This window comes from Balaenoptera musculus, chromosome 5 (assembly GCF_009873245.2).
Source record: "Balaenoptera musculus isolate JJ_BM4_2016_0621 chromosome 5, mBalMus1.pri.v3, whole genome shotgun sequence".
In the NCBI taxonomy this organism is placed as follows: domain Eukaryota; kingdom Metazoa; phylum Chordata; class Mammalia; order Artiodactyla; family Balaenopteridae; genus Balaenoptera; species Balaenoptera musculus.
Window position 1 is genome coordinate 15896449 of NC_045789.1, and position 22405 is coordinate 15918853.

Genomic DNA, 22405 nt, shown 5'->3' on the forward strand with positions numbered 1-22405 from the left:
CAGCCTTCTGGGTTCCACCACTGTCCTACTGAATCAAAATCTCTGGGAATGGAGCTGAGAAAGCTGCACTTTACAAATAAACTTCCCAGATAATACTTACCCATCCTCGCTTCAGAGGCTACATTCTTTGGAGGGGTAAAGGCACAGACTGAAGATACTTTTGCTGTTTTAAAATATCAAGAGAATAAGGGAAATGGCTCAAAAACATATTATTTTTAAAATGGAATCTAGCCTTTACAGGGGGGTAGAACCATACACACATCTGAAAGTCACAATTCTCTACATGATTTCTTTCCTTTTCTAGTCTAGAAAAATGAAATAATACCCTATACATGTCCATTTCATTCTTCCCTGCAAGACATAGAATAATGACTCCTTTAAAGAAGATTGGAGCAAAAATGTGTGTGTGTGTGTGTGTATTCAAGTGAAGTACTTTTTTTTTTTTTTTTTTCAAGTGAAGTACTTTTAAAAGAGACATTTTAATTAACCCCAATTTAGCAGACAATGCTGAAACACAGGGGACTTAAGACACTTGTGACCTATAGCTTTTTAGTGATAATGATGATGATAAATGAGGCTACATTCTCCAGTCTAAAATAATTGCCACAGGCATGATTTCTGAACAACTTGCCTCCCTCACTTCTCAATGCCCCATGTGAAGTAATAATGATGTCAAGCACAAGAACAGAAAACCAAGGGAACCAAGTGAAAAAGATAGAAGAAATGAGTATAAATGAGGTTATGCAGCTCTGAAGACATTTTTTAAAACTCAAATTCCAATGAAAATAGTTTAGAAATTGGAATGACCTTCAAGGTTGGTTCTGCAATGAGTATTCGTGCTTCCTGAACAATTTTGGTGTTGCTTCTCAGGTTTTAATTAGCAATGGTGCCACCCTAAAAAGATTCTCAGCAATTTCTCGTAGACTCCAGGCCATTTGCTCTCATTATGAAAGTCTGCTTTCATCGTTCCTGCAGTATAATTGATCTTAGCGCAGTTGCTAATACCAACAATCATCTAATTATTTTCTCTGCAACACGGAGAATAAAAATAAGTTCCTCTGTAAAACCTACCACATATTTTGCTTTTAAAATGTCTGATGGCCTTTCAGAGAAAAGGAAATAACCATATAGTTTTCTACATGCTAAACTATTTCTTTATATGTGACAAAAACATTGATTTTGGCATTTTGCCTGCACCAAGAAAATCAGTGCTTTGAAGGCAGTAAGTGACTGACTACTTACACAGAGTCTGTTATAATCTCTCACCCCCTACCTTCTTGGAAAAGCAGAACTCACAGTGGTTGGTCAGAACCCTGTTTGGGGCTGGAATAGGCCAAGATCACTCAGAAGTTTCTAGAGCCAATTAAATACCCCTGATTTACTGATTTAATAAAGAAACTCTGTCTTCTGACCTCAAAGGGTCAATAAGAACAAACATCAATAAAAGAGACATGTTTTTATTGAAAACACAGGGAGATCAAGCATGAGGTTTCTGATGTGATTCTGTGATGCACTAATTTATCAGTGAAATGCTCATGGTGGGTAAGGAATCAAGGAGAAGAGTAATCTCTGTTCCACAGCCTCAGAATCATGCTACTTAAATTCTCAGAGAAAGGTTAGAAGCCAGACTCCTAAGTACACCAAGCCTCTCAGGCACACTTTCAAAGAAACAGTAGTTCTTCCTTTTATATCATTTAAGTCAACCACAAAACTAAAAAAAAAATTTAAAGTAGAATCTTCTGCAGATAGCTGATCACACTAATAGACTCAAGTGTGCTCATTTCCTTTCTACTATACTGGTAGGTACTGGTAGGTACTGGTAGGTGCTGGTGGACAGCTGAGGATTCATGAGTTCTTAGTCTAACAGATTTATCTTTGTGCTTACTCAGAAAAATACCTCGTCAAAAGATTTGATAGTTTAAGTGAGGTAAATCATGCAAATAATTTGAAAGGTTTTTTAAAGCTAGGAGATATGCTTATTACCATGAAAGAGGTACCAATTCCATAAAAATAAAAACTCACAGGAAAAGAATCAAGTGGTCATATGCTAGGATAATCCTTCCTTTTGGTTGTAAGATTTTGTGATTATTATGCCTTTCCTTATTATCATTTTGAGCATTCCCTTTCTTTTCCCAACATTTTATTATGAATATTAATACAAACAAACAGCAAAGTTGAAGAAACTTTACAGTAAATATCTACATATCCACCACCTATATTTTACTAGTAACCTTACAAATTTCTATACATCTATCCATTCCTCTATCAATCAACCTTGTATTTTGGATGCACTTCAAAGTAAATTACAGACTCTAGTACACTTCTCCCTAAATATTTAACAATGCATATCATTATATGTTCAATATTTGTTTAGTGTTTTATGTAACATTTACACAAAATAGAATTCACAAATACTAAGACTGAATTCACTTTTTTTTTTCCTGAGTGAAAGTTCTTTTTTCTAATTTAAGTTTAGTTTATTTACGACATTGTGTTAGTTTCAGGTGTACAGCAAAGTGATTCAGTTATATATGTGTGTGTGTGTGTGTGCACGTGTGTGTATTCTTTTCCAGACTTTTTCATTATAGGTTATTACAAGATATTGAATATAGTTCCCTGTGCTATACAGCAAGGTCCTTGTTGTTTATTTTATACATAGTCGTGTGTATCTGTTAATCCCAAACTATTAAACTCACTATGTTTTTGCCAAATGTATGCAACTCATCTTGATTAAAATCCAAACCCTCTACACCAAGCATGATCTGGCTCCAGGCTGTTTCCCTAACCGCAACTCCAGTCCATCATTTCTAGCTCACTCATCTCCAGTTACACCAGCCTTCTTTCTTTTTCTCACACAAGCTGAGCTCCTGTTATCTTCACAGCCTTACACACAGGTTAATCCTTCTTCTTTTTGCCCCTCGGCATTCTTCAATGGTCACTTTTAAATATCACCTCCTTAAAACATGCCCTTACTGCCTGCTCATGTAGACTGTCTTCCCAGTTATGCTCGTGTAATTGTTCTGATCAAAATTTGAATTAAACATTTGTTTAGGTTTCTTTATTTAATGTCTGTGTACTTCACTAGACTAGAAGCTCATGACGTGCAGGGACTATATAGTTCTTTTTTTTTTTTTTTTTAACATCTTTATTGGAGTATAATTGCTTTACAATGTTATGTTAGTTTCTGCTTTATAACAAAGTGAATCAGCTATACATATACATATATCCCCATATCTCCTCCCTCTTGTGTCTCCCTCCCACCCTCCCTATCCACCCACCCCCCCGCGCCAGGTGGTCACAAAGCACTGAGCTGATCTCCCTGTGCTCTGAGGCTGCTTCCCACTAGCTATCTATTTTACATTTGGTAGTGTATATATGTCCATGACACTCTCTCACTTCGTCCCAGCTTACCCTTCCTCCTCCACGTGTCCTCAAGTCCATTCTCTATATCTGCCTCTTTATTCCTGTCCTGCCCCTAGGCTCTTCAGAACCATTTTTTTAGATTCTATATATATGTGTTAGCATACAGTATTTGTTTTTCTCTTTCTGACTAACTTCACTCTGTATGACAGACTCTAGGTCCATCCACCTCACTACAAATAACTCAATTTCGTTTCTTTTTATGGCTGAGTAATATTCCATTGTATATATGTGCCACATCTTCTTTATCCATTCATCTGTCGATGGACTCTTAGGTTGCTTCCATGCCCTGGCTATTGTAAACAGAGCTGCAATGAACATTGTGGTACATGACTCTTTTTGAATTATGGTTTCCTCAGGGTATATGCCCAGTAGTGGGATTGCTGGGTCGTATGGTAGTTCTATTTTTAGTTTTTTAAGGAACCTCCATACTGTTCTCCATAGTGGCTGTATCAATTTACATTCCCACCAGCAGTGCAAGAGGGTTCCCTTTTCTCCACACCCTCTCCAGCATTTATTGTTTGTAGATGTTTTGATGATGGCCATTCTGACTAGTGTGAGGTGATACCTCATTGTAGTTTTGATTTGCATTTCTCTAATGATTAATGATGTTGAGCATCCTTTCATGTGTTTGTTGGCAACCTGTATATCTTCTTTGGAGAAATGTTTATTTAGGTCTTCTGCCCATTTTTGGCTTGGGTTGTTTTTTTTTTTTTTTTGATATTGAGCTGCATGAGCTGCTTGCATATTTGGAGATGAATCCTTGTCTGTCGTTTCATTTGCAAATATTTTCTCTCATTCTGAGGGTTGCCTTTTTGTCTTTATGGTTTCCTTTGTTGTGCAAAAGCTTTTAAGTTTCATTAGGTCCCATTTGTTTATTTTTGTTTTATTTCCATTTCCCTAGGAGGTGGGTCAAAAAGGATCTGCTTGTGATTTATGTCATGGAGGGTTCTGCCTATGTTTTCCTCTAAGAGTTTGATAGTGTCTGGCCTTACATTTAGGTCTTTAATCCATTTTGAGTTTATTTTTGTGTTATGGTGTTAGGGAGTGTTCTAATTTCATTCTTTTACATGTAGCTGTCATTTTCCCCAGCACCAGTCTTACTTTGAAGAGGACTGTCTTTTCTCCACTGTGACATTTATTGCCTCCTTTATTCAAAGACAAGTGTCCATATGTGTGTGGGTTTTAATCTCTCTGGGCTTCTATCCTGTTCCCAGTGATCCTATATGTCTGTTTTTGTGCCAGTACCCATACTGCCTCTGATGACTATAGCTTGTAGTATAGTCTGAAGTCAGGGAGCCTTATTACTCCAGCTCTGTTTTTCTTCTCAAGATTGCTTTGGCTATGCGGGTATTTTGTGTTTGCATACAATTTGTGAAATTTTTTGTTCTAGTTCTGTGAAAAATGTCATTGGTAGTTTGATAGGGGATTGCACTGAATCTATAGATGCTTTGGGTAGGATAGTCATTTCACAATGTTGATTCTTCCAATCCAAGAACATGGTATATGTCTCCATCTGTTTGTATCATCTTTAATTTCTTTCAGCAGTGTCTTATAGTTTTCTGCATACAGGTCTTTTGTGTCCGTAGGTAGGCTTATTCTTAGGTATTTTATTTTGTTTGATGCAATGGTAAATGGGAGTGTTTCCTTAATTTCTCTTTCAGATTTTCATCATTAGTGTATAGGATGCAAGAGATTTCTGTCCATTAATTTTGTATCCTGCAATTTTACCATATTCATTGATTAGCTCTAGTAGTTTCTGGTAGCATCTTTAGGATTCTCTATGTGTAGTATCATGTCATCTGCAACAGTGACAGCTTTACTACTCTTTTCCAATTTGGGTTCCTTTAATTTCTTTTTCTTCTCTGATTGCTGTGGCTAAACTTCCAAACTATGTTGAATAATAGTGGTGAGAGTGGACAACCTTGTCTTGTTCCTGATCTGAGAGATATGGTTCAGTTTTTCACCATTGAAAACAATGTTGGCTGTGGGTTTGTCATATATGGCTTTTATTATGTTGAGGTAAGTTCCCTCTATGCCTATTTTCTGGAGGGTTTTTATCATAAATGGATGTTGAATTTTGTCGAAAGCTTTCTCTGCATCTATTGAGATGATCATATGGTTTTTCTCCTTCAATTTGTTAATATGGTGTGTCACATTGATTGATTTGCGTATATTGAAGAATCCTTGCATTCCTGGGATAAACCCCACTTGATCATGGTGTATGATCCTTTTAATGTGCTGCTGGATTCTGTTTGCTAGTATTTTGTTGAGGATTTTTGCATCTATGCTCATCAGTGATATTGGCCAGTAGTTTTCTTTCTTTGCGATATCTTTGTCTGGTTTTGGTATCAGGGTGATGGTGGCCTCATAGAATGAGTTTGGGAGTGTTCCTCCCTCTGGTATATCTTGGAAGAGTTTGTGAGGGATAGGTGTTAGCTCTTCTCTAAATGTTTGAGAGAATTCGCCTGTGAAGCACCCGGTCCTGGGCTTTGTTGTTGGAAGATTTTAATTCACAGTTTTAATTCAGTTGTTGTGATTGGTGTGTTCATATTTCCTATTTCTTCCTGGTTTAGTCTCGGAAGGTTGCGCTTTTTCTAAGAATTTGTCCATTTCTTCCAGGTTGTCCATTTTATTGGCCTATAGTCGCCTGTAGTAATCTCTTAGGAGTGTTACTTCTCCTTTAGTTTCTAATTCTATTGATTTGAGTTTTCTCCCTTTTTTTCTTGATGAGTCTGGCTCTGGTTTATCAATTCTGTTTATCTTCTCAAAAAACCAGCTTTTAGTTTTATGATCTTTGCTGCTGTTTCCTTCAGTTCTTTTTCATTTATTTCTATCTGATCTTTATGATTTCTTTCCTTCTGCTAACTTCCGGGTTTTTTGTTCTTCTTTCTCAAATTGCTATAGATGTAAGTTAGGTTGTTTGAGATGTTTCTTGTTTCTTGAGGTAGGATTGTATTGCTATAAACTCCCTCTTAGAACTCCTTTGGTTGCATCCCATAGGTTTTGGGTCGTCGTGCTTTCCATTCTCATTTGTTTCTAGGTATTGTTTGATTTCCTCTTTGATTTCTTCAGTGATCTCTTGGTTATTTAGTAGTGTAATTGTTTAGCCTCCATGTGTTTGCATTTTTACAGATTTTTCCTGTAATTGATATCTAGCCTCATAGCATTGCGGTCAGAAATGATGCTTGATACGATTTCAATTTCTTAAATTTATCAAGGCTTGATTTGTGACCCAACGTATGATCTATCCTGGAAGAATGTTCCATGAGCACTTGAGAAGAAAGTGTATTCTGTTGTTTTTGGATGTAATGTCCTATAAATATCAGTTAAGTCCATCTTGTTTAATGTGTCATTTAAAGCTTGTGTTTCCTTAGTTATTTTCATTTTGGATGATCTGTCCATTGGTGAAAGTGGGGTGTTAAAGTCCCCTACTATGATTGTGTTACTGTCGATTTCCCCTTTTATGGCTGTTAGCATTTGCCTTATGTATTGAGGTGCTCCTATCTTGGGTGCATAAATATTTACAATTGTTATATCTTCTTCTTGGATTTATCCCTTGATCATTATGTAGTGTCCTTCTTTGTCTCTTGTAATAGCCTTTATTTTAAAGTCTATTTTGTCTGATAGGAGCGTTGCTACTCCAGCTTTCTTTTGATTTCCATTTGCATGGAATAGCTTTTCCCATCCCCTCACTTTCAGTCTGTATGTGTCTCTAGGTGTGAAGTGGGTCTCTTGTAGACAGCATATATACGGGTCTTGTTTTTCTATCCATTCAGCCAGTCTATGTCTTTTGGTTGGAGCATTTAATTCATTTACAGTTAAGGTAGTTATTGATATGTATGTTCCTATTACCATTTTCTTAATTGTTTTGGGTTCTTATTATAGGTCTTTTCCTTCTCTTGTTTTTCCTACCTAGAGAAGTTCCTTTAGCATTTGTTGTAAAGTTGGTTTGGTGGTACTGAATTCTCTTAGCTTTTGCTTGTCTGTAAAGGTTTTAATTTCTCCGTCGAATCTGAATGAGATCCTTGCTGGGTAGAGTAATCTTGGTTGTCGGTTTTTCCCTTTCATCACTTTAAATATGTCCTGCCACTCCCTTCTTGCTTGCAGAGTTTCTGCTGAAACATCAGCTGTTAACCTTATGGGGATTCTCTTGTATGTTATTTGTTGTTTTTCCCTTGCTGCTTTTAATATTTTTTCTTTGTATTTAATTTTTGGTAGTTTGAATAATATGTGTCTTGGTGTGTTTCTCCTTGGATTTATCCTGTATGGGACTCTCTGCAGTTCCTGGACTTGACTATTTCCTTTCCCATATTAGGGAAGTTTTCAACTATAATCTCTTCAAATATTTCCTCAGTCCCTTTCTTTTTCTCTTCCTCTTCTGGAACCCGTATAATTCGAATGTTGGTGCGTTTAACATTCTCCCAGAGGTCTCTGAGACTGTGCTCAATTGTTTTCATTCTTTTTTCTTTCTTCTGCTCTGTGGTCATTATTTCCACTATTTTATCTTCCAGGTCACTTATCCATTCTTCTGCCTCAGTTATTCTGCTATTGATTCTTTCTAGAGCATTTTTAATTTCATTTATTGTGTTGTTCATCATGGTTTGTTTGCTCTTTAGTTCTTCTAGGTCTTTGTTAAACGTTACTTGTATTTTCTCCATTCTATTTCCAAGATTTTGGATCATGTTTACTATCATTACTCTGAAGTTTTTTTCAGGTAGACCACCTATTTCCTCTTCATTTGTTTGGTCTGGTGGGTTTTTACCTTGCTCCTTCATCTGCTGTGTGTTTCTCTGTCTTCTCATTTTGCTTAACTTACTGTGTTTCGGGTCTCCTTTTCGCAGGCTGCAGGTTCATAGTTCCCATTGTTTTTGGTGTCTGCCCCCAGTGGCTAAGGTACGTTCACTGGGTTGTGTAAGCTTCCTGGTGGAGGGGACTGGTGCCTGTGTTCTGGTGGATAAGTCTGGATCTTGTCTTTCTCTGGGTAGGACCACGTCCGGTGGTGTGTTTTGGGGTGTCTGTGACCTTTTTATGATTTTAGGCAGCCTCTCTGCTAATGGGTGGGGTTGTGTTCCTGTCTTGCTTGTTGCTTGGCATAGGGTTTCCAACACTGTAGCGTGCTGGTCATTGAGTGGAGCTGGGTCTTAGAATTGAGATGGAGATCTCTGGGAGAGCTTTCGCCATTTGATATTACGTGGAGCCAGGATTCTCTGGTGGACCAATGTCCTGAACTCGGCTCTCCCACCTCAGAGGCCAGGCTTGACACCCGGCCTGAGCACCAAGACCCTGTGAGTCACATGGCAGAATTTCTCTTCGACATCATCCTCAAATTTGTGCTGACTACAGAATAGACACAAGGGCCAAAAGAAATGGCTTCATTGTTCACTTTCCTTGGCAGCTGTAGGCGAAGAGCAATTCAAATGACAGCAGACGTCTCATCAGAAACCAAGGAGGCCACAAGGAAATGGTGCATCATTTTTCAAGTACTGTGGCTCATTTACTCACTGCAATCTGAAAAATGAACTCCTCTTTCTTCCATGTTCTGTCATGTCCTTTCCCTAGGACCTCGACCTTGGAGGCTATAACCGGAGGAGAGGAGGACTAGGATACGTGGTCCAAACCTGAGCTCAGAGAAGCAGCAGCAGCAGCAGCAGACTACCTTGATGCGGCCAGGCCCAGCCCCTTGGATGAAAACCGTGAGGGCACCGGCAGCGGTCTTGATCCCCTGCAGCAGCAGGAGCAACTGGCCCTCCCTGGTCGCTGAGGGGCCACAGATTGTAGCGAGAAAGCAGCGCTGCTATTGTACCGCATTCACCCAGTTGCAGCTGCAGGAGCTGGAGAACGTTTTCCGCCACACTCAATACCAGGACTATATATTTCTAATTCACTATGTCGTCTAACATGTTGAAACATAGTAGGCATATAGCAGATAACTATTAACTGAATGAATTATAGTATCTTTGATTGCGTCTTTCTCAGACACTACTTGTTCATTCTATAATAATGAGCCATATTATTTCCCAGTCAGTTTGTATGTTTATTTTTCTCTCTTTCTCTAGACAGTAAGCTTTTGAGTTCCAATGCATATTCATTCACTCATATATGTTTATTAAGCACCTACTCTACCCCAGACAATTAACTAAACAATTAATAACAGGGGCAATAAATAGGGAATGAGACAGAAACGTATCTATTCTCATTCCACAACAGGACACAGGAAAAAGAGAAATACACTACTGCCTGAAAAGTGCTTTGGGAATGCAAGAAGGGATACCTATCTTGGATCAGATGGGTAACAAAAACTTGCCATTGAAAGTGGCCTCCAAGCTGAGGTTTGGAGTAGATCTTAGCCTTACTATCCTTCTTTTACACACTACAATCAAGACCACCTTCTTTCTCATGTGTGGAACTCCCTTTCAGTTTTATCAACATGGACTGTAGAGCACTTTTCCCTATAAGGAGAAAGAGCTAGTACTAATAAGGTATCAGAGTGACTTTCACTTGGCTTGTAGCAAGTAAAACCCAGGACAAGTTCAAAGTTAAGACTATGTTATCTTTCTCCCCATTGGTCTCCTTCTTGAATATCCCACAGTGACTATGAAGTATCAGCTCAAAGAACTTATTATTATTCTACTCTGTGCACTGGAGTCTAGCTCCATAATATGAAAGCACATTTCAAGGGCCACAGAAGCACTGAAGTCTGTCACAGCCCATTCCTTCCAATATTTGTTAAGTTCTCTCAGAGTACAGAAACACATCACAGGACATTCTTGCTCTTGCAGAAATAGGATAGGTTGAATAAGTTCTGCATTTCCCATACTTTCACTTAGTCCTTTAAATTCATTCATTCATTAAATGAATAGAGAATCCCATGTTTACTTGTACTGACTGGTGTGGGAAGCATAAATTCCAGAGATAAAAGAATTTATCTCTAGATAAAAAGAAAAGAAAGCAGACAAACAAAAGATTTTTAAATGTTACATGAATTCTCAGTGGTCTTCCCGATTCTGATATCTCTTCCAGGTGAGATATTATTTCTCAGCGCAAAACAATTTGAATGAATGAATCAAGTTGGACAGTGAAGCTGAAGTTCAATTCTGCATAATAGTTGAGGGAAAAAATCAAAATGCAGCATATTGATTGTACTGATGGTTTTGACAATATTGAACAGTCACCTCTTTTTGCCATAAAGCTCATCATCTTCAGTTAGAAAGTTATTGTGCCTATCTTTTAAATGTATAGTCAATTCCGCTGTAACTCTTGTTTTGAAAATGCAAACTCCCAACAGGAAATAATTTGAGGGTGACACAAATTTCCAATTTGATTATGCATTGTTTTGCTTGTGACAGACAATAGAGGAACACAGAAAACTGTATCCAACTGAATTGGTTATATAGGAATCCACAAAATGCAAACAGACACACACACACACACACACACACACACACACACACAACGCCCCTCAAACATCTACCAGCTACTGCAGTTCATCACATGTGTTAAGAACCACATCCATCCATACCTGGTGTTAGAGCTTCCTAACAGGTTTCAGATAACCTTCCTTCTACCCCTTCACAATAACTCTTCGTGTGCAACTCTTCTATAAGCAAACTTTAGGTCTCTTTCAAGGTAAAGTCCATATTTATTGTAGCGTTCATGTATTTCTTTAACCGTTTACATGTGTTAAACTATGCTACCATTTTTTTATAATAATTATTTTTTTAGTTCTTCTTATTTTGAATATCTATTTATTTTACTTATTTTCCTTTTTTTGGGCTGCATTTGGTCTTAATTGCGGTACACGGGGATCTTTGCTGAGGCATGCAGGATCTTTTTCATTACGGTGTGCGGTCTGCTAGGGTTTCTCTCTAGTTGCAGTGCGTGGACTTCTCTCCAGTGGTGGTGTGTGGGTTTCCCCCTCTCTGGCTGTGGCGCCCAGGCTCCAGGGCACGTGGACTCTGTAGTTGTGGCACGCGGGCTCTCTCTTGAGGCACGCGAGCTCAACTGTTGTGGCACGTGGGCTTAGTTGCCCCAGGGCATGTGGGATCTTAGTTCCCCCACCAGGGATCGAACCCACATCTCCTGCATTGGAAGGTGGATTCTTTACCACTGGACCGCCAGGGAAGTCCCTATACTACCATTTTTATTAGGTTACTGTCTTTGTATGTGTGTGCGCCTAATTCCGATTTTGAGTGTTATGCCCCAACCCCAGCTTTCCCATTAAGTGCTTGTGATTTTTAATTTCATGATTTTGCAGAGAGGTGAATTTTAGGAACATACATGTTATGTTGTAGCAGAACCAATTGTACAATTTCTTACTGCTCTTTGTGTGATTTTTATGAAGACCCTCTCCACAGTTTGAAAGTGCCTTATGATATTAAATGCAAATTTAACTTAAAATAATTTTATTCTAATAATTTTCTGTGATTATCCATTTGCAGGATTGGTAATAACTAGGGATATAAGAAATTATAATTTCTTTGATGGAAAAACAATCCAAAGAGAAAATTAGCTGTAGCAATCATTAACTAGTAGATTAAAAATAATAACCCATAGTCTATTTCTCTGAAATTGAGAAAATCCTCCTCTATGACATAATAATATCTTTTAAAAGTTCATGAATTATTTTCTTGGAGGTGAACTCCAAAACTCTTTTGAACCTAAAACACATTCCTCAGTATAACAGAGTGGAAAAAAATCACAATTATGAAATTAAAGGAAAATTGTAACTATGGTGATTGTTCAAATATTACACTGAATATTGCAAAGATATACAAATAACTGCAGAAACTGCAATGAACAGTTCTTGTTTGGGCATTTTTGAAGCAGTCATCTTGCTAAAAGTGTGAAGACTGGTCACTCATGACAAAAGGCTCTAGGTTGTTTCTGCTAATTAACTCTAAGAATAACTCAGAATTAAATAAACACTTTCAAGCTACTAGGATAACAGAATATTTTACCAATATATACTAGAATAATGTAAACTGATCTATAGCCAATAGAAATATAGAAATAGTTAGCAAACCAATTAACGATGGGGGCGGGGGGGAGGTGTCCCCATGACATTATGCTCTATTTTTCTAGAACACGGTCAATATTATGACCTTAGAAATAATGATCTTTAACAGAATTTTATGGTTTATGTTTTTTCTCGTGTCTATTTTCTATGAAGGATGTATCATGGGATTTTCATAATGCTTCAATGAAGGCAGGAAGTATTTTTTGAAGTGCTCATAAACTCTGAATAAACTGCTTTTAATTGGGCTTACATTTTTGCTTGCCTTTTTCTTTTTTGTTAAAGAAAAAATAGAGACTTAATATAAAACAGCAGGTCTGCAACTTTCTCACTAAGGAAAAAAACCTGACAGAGCAAATCCAAACCAATTAAGCAGAACAGAAAACACTTTAAAGTGAATAAAAGCATAGCTGAACATCAAATATAGGTTTAATATTGATGTGAATAAATTATGTAGCTCTAATTGTGAAATTTACATAAGTATATCATGTCAATTCTAATATATTCATTATACTTTATTAAAAATATTGTTAAAAATTCATATTTAGATGGCCCTGAATACTTGAACTGGTGGTATTTTATCACCCCAGTTCTTTTTGTATAACCTAAAATTCTCAAGGATTCAAGAAATGCAAAAGATTTTAAATTATTAAGTTCAATATTTTTATTTATTTAAGATTCATGAATAATAGTATCATATAAATGAGAAAATAAAAGTCTATCTTTATTCTGTGACATATTGTATTAAGAACCTGCAACACTAGGGAAAAACTCTAGAATTTTGAAGATGTGCTAAATAATCTTTAATAAACAATATAGTCCTTCTCTCATAAATAGAGATGATAAAGCAAGAAACTATAAAATAAAATACTGAAAAATCTTGATTATCATAGAGATCACCATAATTTGTACTGGGTAGAGTAGATAATAAGGGCCAGTCCGATGTAGAATTATAATTAGCTTTCCTGCAACATGGCAATTTAGCAAAGAAGTTGAATAAGCTGGATCCAATCACTGGAATGATACAGCATCAAGATAAGGTCTCATGTGATGCTGTACGATTCTGCAATAAAAGCAAAAACCCAACTAAGAAAACTTTGCTAAATTGTTTTGCACCATCAAAAGAAATAAAATTGAGTGGCAGGATCCTTATCAGAGCTTAGGACTTCAGGGTGATTAATTTCACAATTCAGCTGGAGTTTATTTAGGTGTAGAAATAAAGGCAGAGCTGCAGGTAAGCTTTGCACATTCATGCTTCTAAATTCATTAATAATCGTCTGGGTTTTCTTTTCTATTACTATAATAAAACCCATGGTAAAAGAAACTGCCACAAAGGAACTCCATTTACAGATATTGCCACTGTTTTACTAGATCAGAGTTTTGAAGTCTACCAACATAAGTAAAAAATAAAATCTGTTCTTCCAGGGATTGCTCTATTTTTAACAAGTCACTCCTCACACAGATGGCCCTAGACCTAAACTTAGAGATTCCATGAGCACTTTAAACTAATACAAGTAAAAGTCAAAACCACACCTCTCCTTCCTCTATTAAAACAAAGTTCCCCCAAACCACATATCACTATTCAGCAGTGCAGATTAGAAGAATGAATTCTGGTGGCTTTGGAGTCAAGATGACTGTCTGAGAATAAGTACCCTCTTAGTTAATAATTCAACCATGTAAAAGTCTCTTTTTAAAAATATCTGTAAATGAAATGATCTTAAAAATGTATTAAAAAGTATAGTATGAGGCAAAGACATATTCCTTAAAACGGAAAAACACAATTTGTGAAAAATGCTTTTAACTTTTCACTGATAAATAACAAGAGCAAAAATACAGTTATCATTCAAACAGTCTTAAGCGATAGATAGGTATTTCTTATTACCTGCATTTTGCATCTAAGGAATCTAAGCACACATTACCTGAGATGTGCTGGAATAGAAAAGGCTCAGCACATGTGGAGCTTCCTAAACAGCTGCTTTTATTGATTGATTTATTTGAAAAATTTACAAATAGTAGTTCTAACTTCTGAAAATATTGTTTTCCAGAAATGATCTATGGATATCATCTCCTATAAACAGTGAGGAAACTCAGCAATAAACTGAGGGCCATTATGTAGTACTAGGTCATCCCTAAATGCTAAAATGTCTTTCCTTCTCCCCAAGTGAAGATGATACAAGGTAGCTTTGTTTTTAATCCCTAAAATCCTCAGAAACTCCCATCAGTCATTTCAGTCTCCTTCTGCCCTGTCATGTAGTAAGAAAAACTGCACCTCTGGTGCATACCCAAGTTCACAGGCCAAGTTCAGCTTATTTTTTCTTTTACAGGCCCTTGCAATAAGCAGTCCATTATAAACAGTCTTCTTCATCAAGGCTGGCCCCAACAAATACAAATAAATAATGAAACATCCTAAGCTTCTAGAATGTAAAAGATTTATAAGCACGGCTGGCATGGATGACATGAAGAAGGGTTCAGAGGTCATTCGAACCATAAACTCAAGATGAAAAATCTGAATCATTTAGCAAAAAGAAGAGTGTTAGGTGAGTTTTCGTTTTTTTTCTTTCCTCTTTTCCTTTTTATGCTTTAAGACAAAGTTTATTTAACACAACACATATGCATCCCCTTAGTTATCTGATATGGCTAGGGTTATAGATAAGCTTCTGATAGATGAAAGAGAAACGCTTTTAGAAACAAACATTTTTATTCGAACTTTTTTTGAAGGAAACTTTCCAAAACCATATCACATACTTCCTTGTTTGTGTGGTATGTTGAAAATGTAATTAAACCTTTTTTGACTATTTAAAGCGTCATCCCCCCGAGTGCATTCTATGGAACACTAGCTCTAAAAGTAGGATGTTAATGGTGTTTCAGGAAAAAAAAAAGTGTTCTGAGGTCAAATAAATTTAGGAGATTCTGATGTCAACTTGGATTTTCTTAAAACAATGAACATTCCCATTTGACTGGCTAACTGGGTGGGAAACATAAACCCATATGTCAGAGTGTGTAGTGACCCCACAAGCACAAGGAAATGGAATGTCAGTCTTTCTCTTGTAGTCTCATAGCACTGCTCCTTCACCCACTCCTTACCAGAGGTTGAAATATTAGAAAGGGAGAGAGAAGGGTGCAGAAGGAGAGGACAAGCCAAAAGCTTCCACACCCATAATACCGATTGTCTGTTTTCTCTCCTTCACATTTCTCTCCTGTCTTCCAGCTCTCTGTGGCCACAGATTTGGCCAATTGTTGCTGTTTCTGCATTTTACTGGCATTTCTGCCACTTCCATTCTTTGTTTGGCAGGGCAGCTACCTTCAGCGATTTTTGTTTGTGTTACTGTTTGGACATGTAAAAATCAGAGATAGGCTCACTGTTGTTCTACATGGACAGAGATGCCAGAAATATATGTAATGGGATAAATGGAGATACCAGATTACAGATTATTTTCAGTGGGAGGTCATTTATCTGTGTTTGTTGGTCCCCCCCCCCCATCACTAGTATTACAGAAGGAATGAAAACAAAAAAAGAGATACCCCAGGTGAACTTAGTCACATCTAAAAAAGGTATTTTGCTCTCTAAACGTGAGAAATGTGAGAAACAGACCACTTTTTCATAACTTTCAACAGTTAGTAGTGATCATTCCCATCATTTATCATCAAGAGAGGATGTTAAGAGTCTCTCTCAATACTCATAATTATTTCAAATATCGGTATGATTTTAATTAATAAATAAAGTCTGAGTAGAAAACTCTACTTATTTCTTTATAGTAAAAAGGCAACAGTACATACACAGCTAATCTCATTGGCATACAATGTTAAAATGTTACATATAGTTTTCTAGATGTTTATAATGGTGATGGTTAAGAAGAGAAAATTAAAATTCCTGAGATCTGACACTAAAGAAAACAAAACAAACAAACAAAACAAAAAAAGGGGGAAAAAAAAAAGAAGGGAAAGATTCCTGAAGTGCTTGAATAGCATGGCATGCGTGCCTCAGTGAACTTTTGAAAGGAGTTCAGGGAAATGAAATTTAAAAAGTGTTCATCAGCAAACTTAGCTCTAACATGGTTTTCTTTAATAAGTAAAACTTACATCTAGTGCTTATATCTCAATTTTCATCTTCAATGTATTTTACAAACATTAGGTAATTTTTATAACACTCCTGAGAATTAGCAATGATATCTTGCATTTATATAGGGTCACTCATTTGAAGAATATAAAAGGACTTCACAAATATTAAACTTAAGCCATACTCAACTGATCTTAAAAAGAAGAGGAACAAAAAAAAAAACTTATCAGGCCATTGGAAATAGACTTCGTATAACATTAGAATTTAGAATTCCTGATATCTAAATTTAGTTTTTGACACAAAAGCATTCCTTCATGGAGGTTGCTTAAATGCAAGAGTGCTTGAGAAACTGGTTCAAAAATGGATACAAAGGGGCTAACTTTCACTTAAAGCCAGCAGACTTCCATTTTTGCATCTTGTTTCTTCTTGTTTGCATCCATTTCCTGAAGAGTCCAATATGTCTATCTCCTCATTACCTGGCTTAATGAAAAGAAGCAATGGCACTGCTAATGCAAGACATAATATAAAAATCATTCATAATGGACTTCAAATGAATTTATTACTTTCCTTGCAGTAAATTTAAAACTGTATGTTTCAAAAGACAATACTAAAATTGTTTTACATTTAATTAATGGTGAAAGAGAACTCCTTGGTTCGTGGTAAAAAATCTGTCCAGGGTGCTTTTTTCTTAAATCAATATTTAACAAAGAAATTTCTAAATTACTTTCGCCAGGTATTATTTGTTTAATATGTTAGTACTCAATTTTTATTTATCCAAAATAACTCTACAAACAAATGTTTTAAAGCCCTTACAAAAAATACATAAAACAACTGTTTTAATTACATAAATTGTTTTATTTAATTCTCGGAGAAAAAAATAAGTGCTGCTATCACTGTTTTACGGGCGAATTAACTGAAACACAGTTACGTAACGTACTTAACTAGGATATTATATCTAGTGAATAGTACAGTCAGGATTCAAACCAGACAGTCTGTTTCTGAAGCCTGGACTCTTAAGCACTGTTTCAGAATAAGTCACTTACATGAAGCCAACTAGTAAAGGAAACTACCTACCGAGACCAAGAGATGCCAGGCAGGTAGATCAATGGCTCATCCTGCACAGAGGAAAGAAAGACAGCCTGGATAAGCAGAAAGGATGTTCAACTGACTTCCATTCAGAAGCCCAGTTTGAAGAATGGCTGTATAGTTTACCAAACATGTGACTCAGTGCACTATTGTCACCTTTTTGGATCCCATTTACCTTAACCGTACAACAGAGGTGGAGAGAAAGAAACCGAATTACCAAGTCTTGAAGGTCCCTACTATTTTTTAACAATGTATGTTCTCTTCTGCCTCTAACATTTGTACTTGGAAAAATTTTGGTGAGGTAAAATAATAGCTATCCTACAAAGAATAATTAGCAATGTATTCTAAATAATTAGTAATATATGTAGATGTGTCCTTTACTTTTTTCATAGAAGTCCCGTGCACATATTCATATAAATATATACTACGTGTAGTTTCTTCCTGTACTATTTATCATACTAATAACCCAGGCAGGTGTTTCTTAGGGTTAGGGGACATAATGATGAACAAGACAGTCCTTGCCCTCAGAGAGTTTACATTCTAGTTGGAGGGAACATATAAAGAAGTAAGCTAATTGGAGAGAAAGCAAGTCGGAAGTTGGTGATATTTTAGTGGGGCTGGTCAGGAAAGAACGAGATGATGAGAATAAGGAAGCATTCTGCCCTGAGAATACCCCAGGAGAGGGAACAGCTAACGCAGAAGGCTTGCACTGGGAACCAGCTTGGACAGGCCAAGAGACATCAGGAGGCCAGCGTGACACAGCAAGAGGAGAATGGTCCTGACCAGATTAGACAGGACACAGTCAGGCAGAGGCCACTGAAAGATTGCAGACGGCTCAGAGGCCTTGGCTTGTTTTTGTTGTTATTTTTCAAGTGTAATTAAAAGTTACTAAAGGGCAATAAGCTACCTATTTTTTTCTACTCGCAGTATGAATTCGTGTTTGAAATACTCTTTCCTTAAGCCTTACTAACTTTTAAGAGATTCCTGTGAATGATCTAATGCTATCTGCTAACCTAAATATACTTAGGTACTATATGAACAATCAAAGCAATTGGCTGCTCATCTTTCCCCTAGCCAGCCTCGGTGGAATCTACAACCTTTGAGAATTTAATAAGTAATTCCTCCTTTTGGAACTTACTGAAAATTTGGTTTTTATCAATATTCCCTTTTGTTATTTTATTCTTTTAAGTTTATACTTTTTCAGAACTACAGTGTGAAAACTGATGTTTCTGAATAGAATTTTACCAATTTTAAGGGAGGATAGCAAAGTTTATTTGGGCTATATATTTTGCTGTTGTTTTAAAATATCGTTCTTTATTTGGGTTTCTGTGGGATTATTGAATTTTAAGTCTAAATGCTAATAGGATTTGAACTGTTCCTTCCTGTATGATACAAATACTATATTTTTCACTAAAGATAAACTCAAGCGAAGTTTAGAACATTTTTAAATTAAATCATGAATGTTTTTTACATATATAATCTTATATTAATCCATTAAGACTCCATCACCCGTTTGGAGAGGCAGTGCGGTTCCTCTGGGCACTTCCTCCTCAGCTCCTTCGGCCACCTTACCGCCCGTGGGGACCCCAGATCTCGGTGTATGCCCCACCCCTGACCCCGCTAGAGACGTGTCCACCCCGGCTCAGCGGCACCTCATGAGGGGCTTCAAGAGGTTACAGGAGTATCCTCCAGCCGGAGTCAGCGGGGCTTCGTCTGAGAACAACATCATGGTTTGGAACACCGTCATTTTTGAGCCTGAAGGCTCAATAGAATTCAATATTACAATAGAATTATTATAATAATAGAATTATTACAATAGAATTCACTGAAGAATCTCCGAATAAGCCACCTACGGTTAGATCTGTCCCTAAGATGTTTCATCCAAATGTCTATGCAGATGGTAGGGTATGTCTGGACATACTTCAGAACCGCTGGAGTCCAACCTATGATGTGTCTTCCATTTAACATCCATACAGTCTCTACTGGAGGAACCCAATCCCAACAGTCCAGCAAAGAGCCAGGCGGCTCAGCTGCACCAGGAGAATAAGCAGGGGTATGAAAAACATGTTTCCGCGACAGTAGACCAGAGCTGGTGTGACTGTTGACCCGGGTGTAGGAAGAGAAGAGGCTGGTCATAAGAAAAATATATACTGATGTGTTTATCACCTTCCCATTCTTCAGTGTCATTACATCTGCTTTATTAAAAGCAAAATAGCTGTTGTGCTGTTTCCATCTTCCCTTACCAAGCTCTTCCCACCCCTTCTACCCTCTCCTTAAACATCAGAAAACACCCTCTATGAGATCAAAGGTACTGTACCTGGGTTACATGCAAAAATTACTAATGCTTAATTCCTTTTCTGTTGCATCTCATTTCCAGTTTTAGGGCAGTATTGTGTTACTGTACTTTACACTAAGCTTTTCAAATGAATTGTTTTACAAGTGGTGCTTATGCATAGCTTGATGACCGGAATGTTATTTTTAACAGAATGATTGCTGAAGCGTTTTACCCTGGCTGGTCCTTCACTTAGCGTTGGATTTAGAAGTGAATTTTTGGAATACGGCCTATAGAAAACAGGGAAACAAATCCATATAAACATCCATTTTAAAAGAGCAATGGAAGCTAAAAAGGCCACGATACTAAGATCTAACCAACATGAATTTTGTTTTTTACTGGTAGGAAGGAGAATGTTAAAGGACTCAGTCAAAGGAGTGCAGCGATCGTAATAACTGACAAATCCTCCCCTTGCAAGGTATTCACTGGACACATCCAAGCTAAGTTTCAGAATACTGAAGTCTTCTGGATTTTCACTTTTTAAAGAGGTGTGGGAACAGAGGACTGGAGACAATCATTAGTTTTTAAGCTAGGGAAGGTTGGAGATCCTTTAATCTTTTTTAAAGGAGCAGTGCTACCTTAGATAAACAAATTTATAATCCCTCCTTGTTTTTTTTAGAGTTTTAATTAACCCAAGGAAGGGAACATATCTGTGGCAAACTATTTTCCACTCAAATCCTCAGTTAATGCTGCATGCTTTAGTTTCTTCCTCCCTTTCAGTACTATAAGAACCTTACAGTCAATACTTACAATCTTTCTTTTGATATGTATATTTTTAGATAGACAGTATCTTTAAGTAGCAGTGTGGGACAAGGCTTGTAAATGTTTTGTCTGACGTTCCATTGCCACCTTTTGTGCATTTATCACTCTTCTAAATCTAACTTTGCACGAGTAACCCATGTAAAAAATGTACATTTTTCAAAACTTGTAAATAAAAATAACCTTAAAAAAAAAAAAGACTCCATCACCCTTTTTAAATACTGCAGAATGAATTCCTTAGTCTTTTGTCATGGCGATGGCTATTAAAATAGTACATCTCCATATATACTGATAGTCTACTGAAAGTTTGAGAGCACAAAAATTTCTTTATACATTATATTGAAAACGGACGACAAGCAACAGAATTGGGGTTACCCTTGTTAACAGGGGTTTTTACAGTGAAAACAGCACTGGTTAGACGGAGACCTGCTTCTCATTAACCTCATCTTCCTTTATTCACGACAGGATCTTGGGAAGTTAACTTTGGGCCTCAGCAATCCCATTTATAAAGCTGGGATACCTGCTTCTCTGACAATAGGTAGCAGGAATGGATTGCCTTGTGAAGTCCTTTAGGAACCTGTACGATTAGCCAAGGGGACATTAGAAGTACCACAGGTTTAAGGAGAATGGTACTCAGGTTGGAGCAGTGGATTAATAATTCTTTCTTCCAGTGGCTACTGGTACTCAGTGCCTCTGGGCTAGCTCTGATATTTATGTGTTTTAGGGGGATCATCACCATTGTGCAAATCCAAGATTTTGTTTCCATTAAAAAATTAACTGAAATATTAGACTCAGTCTTCAAGTATATTTAGAAATGTACCAAGAAGCATATAAATAGCTCCTCTTAGTAGAATTATTATAATGGAACTCTCACGGCAGGGTTTAATAACGTTGGAGGAAACTAAACTGACAGTGGTGGAGGCCGAGCCTTGGGTGCTTGGGTCATTCCGGAAGGGAAGTAGAGAGCAAATCCAATTTAACAAAATGACAAAGCTGTCACCTCACTCAACTTTATTTCATTATTATTTGCCTTTTGCTTTTCTATTTTTGCAAAGGAGAGAGTTTACAGACAATTCTTATATCAAATACGTATCAAATTGCAGGGGATGCTTTGCAAACTAAATAAGAAAGGTTTATTTGTTCCCTCCTTACATATAAGTATATATCATTTTCATTCTTACTTTTTACTCCTTAATTCCATCTGTCCCCCCTTCTTTCTTTTCTTAGACACATTAGTTAAAGGGATGGATTCTTTTTTTTTTTTCTTTTAGGTGAGTAATGGTGAAAAAGGGAGGCGGGTGTAGCTGAATGCAGCTTAGGTGTCTGTTGCATTCCATCTGGAATCAGATAGGGCCTTTTTTTATCACCCTGTGACAGCAACAGCCAGAATGTAGGGTTTGTTTTTTAATAGCACCCTGTGATAGACTCAGAACATTAGGTATGCAAATTCAGTAAGAAAATGCTCTCAGTAATGTTGCTTTATACTATCTAATCAATAATAATATCTATAAATATTTATTGGTTTGACAATTGGTTGGTATATCTAGCGCAAAGGGAAGCATTTCAGAGAAGAATGTGAAAGTTTTTGGCAATTTGGTTGCTAAGATAAGCCTAAAATTATTATAAAACAGACTCTGTAATAAAGCAGTAGATGAGTTTTCTAAACAATCTGAGTTAGAGAAATCAAGATCAATGGAGTCATCCAGATACATTCTAGAAGAGGAAGGAAGGAAGT

General features: G+C 36.9%; 1 protein-coding gene and 1 pseudogene across 3 annotated transcripts in view; one reads left to right on the plus strand and one right to left on the minus strand.

Annotated features, from left to right (window-relative positions):
• Positions 1-22405, minus strand: part of UNC5C (unc-5 netrin receptor C) — a 393937-nt gene that overhangs the window by 275503 nt on the left and 96029 nt on the right. The window lies entirely within an intron of this gene.
• On the plus strand, positions 19113-19684 carry LOC118895995 (annotated as a pseudogene).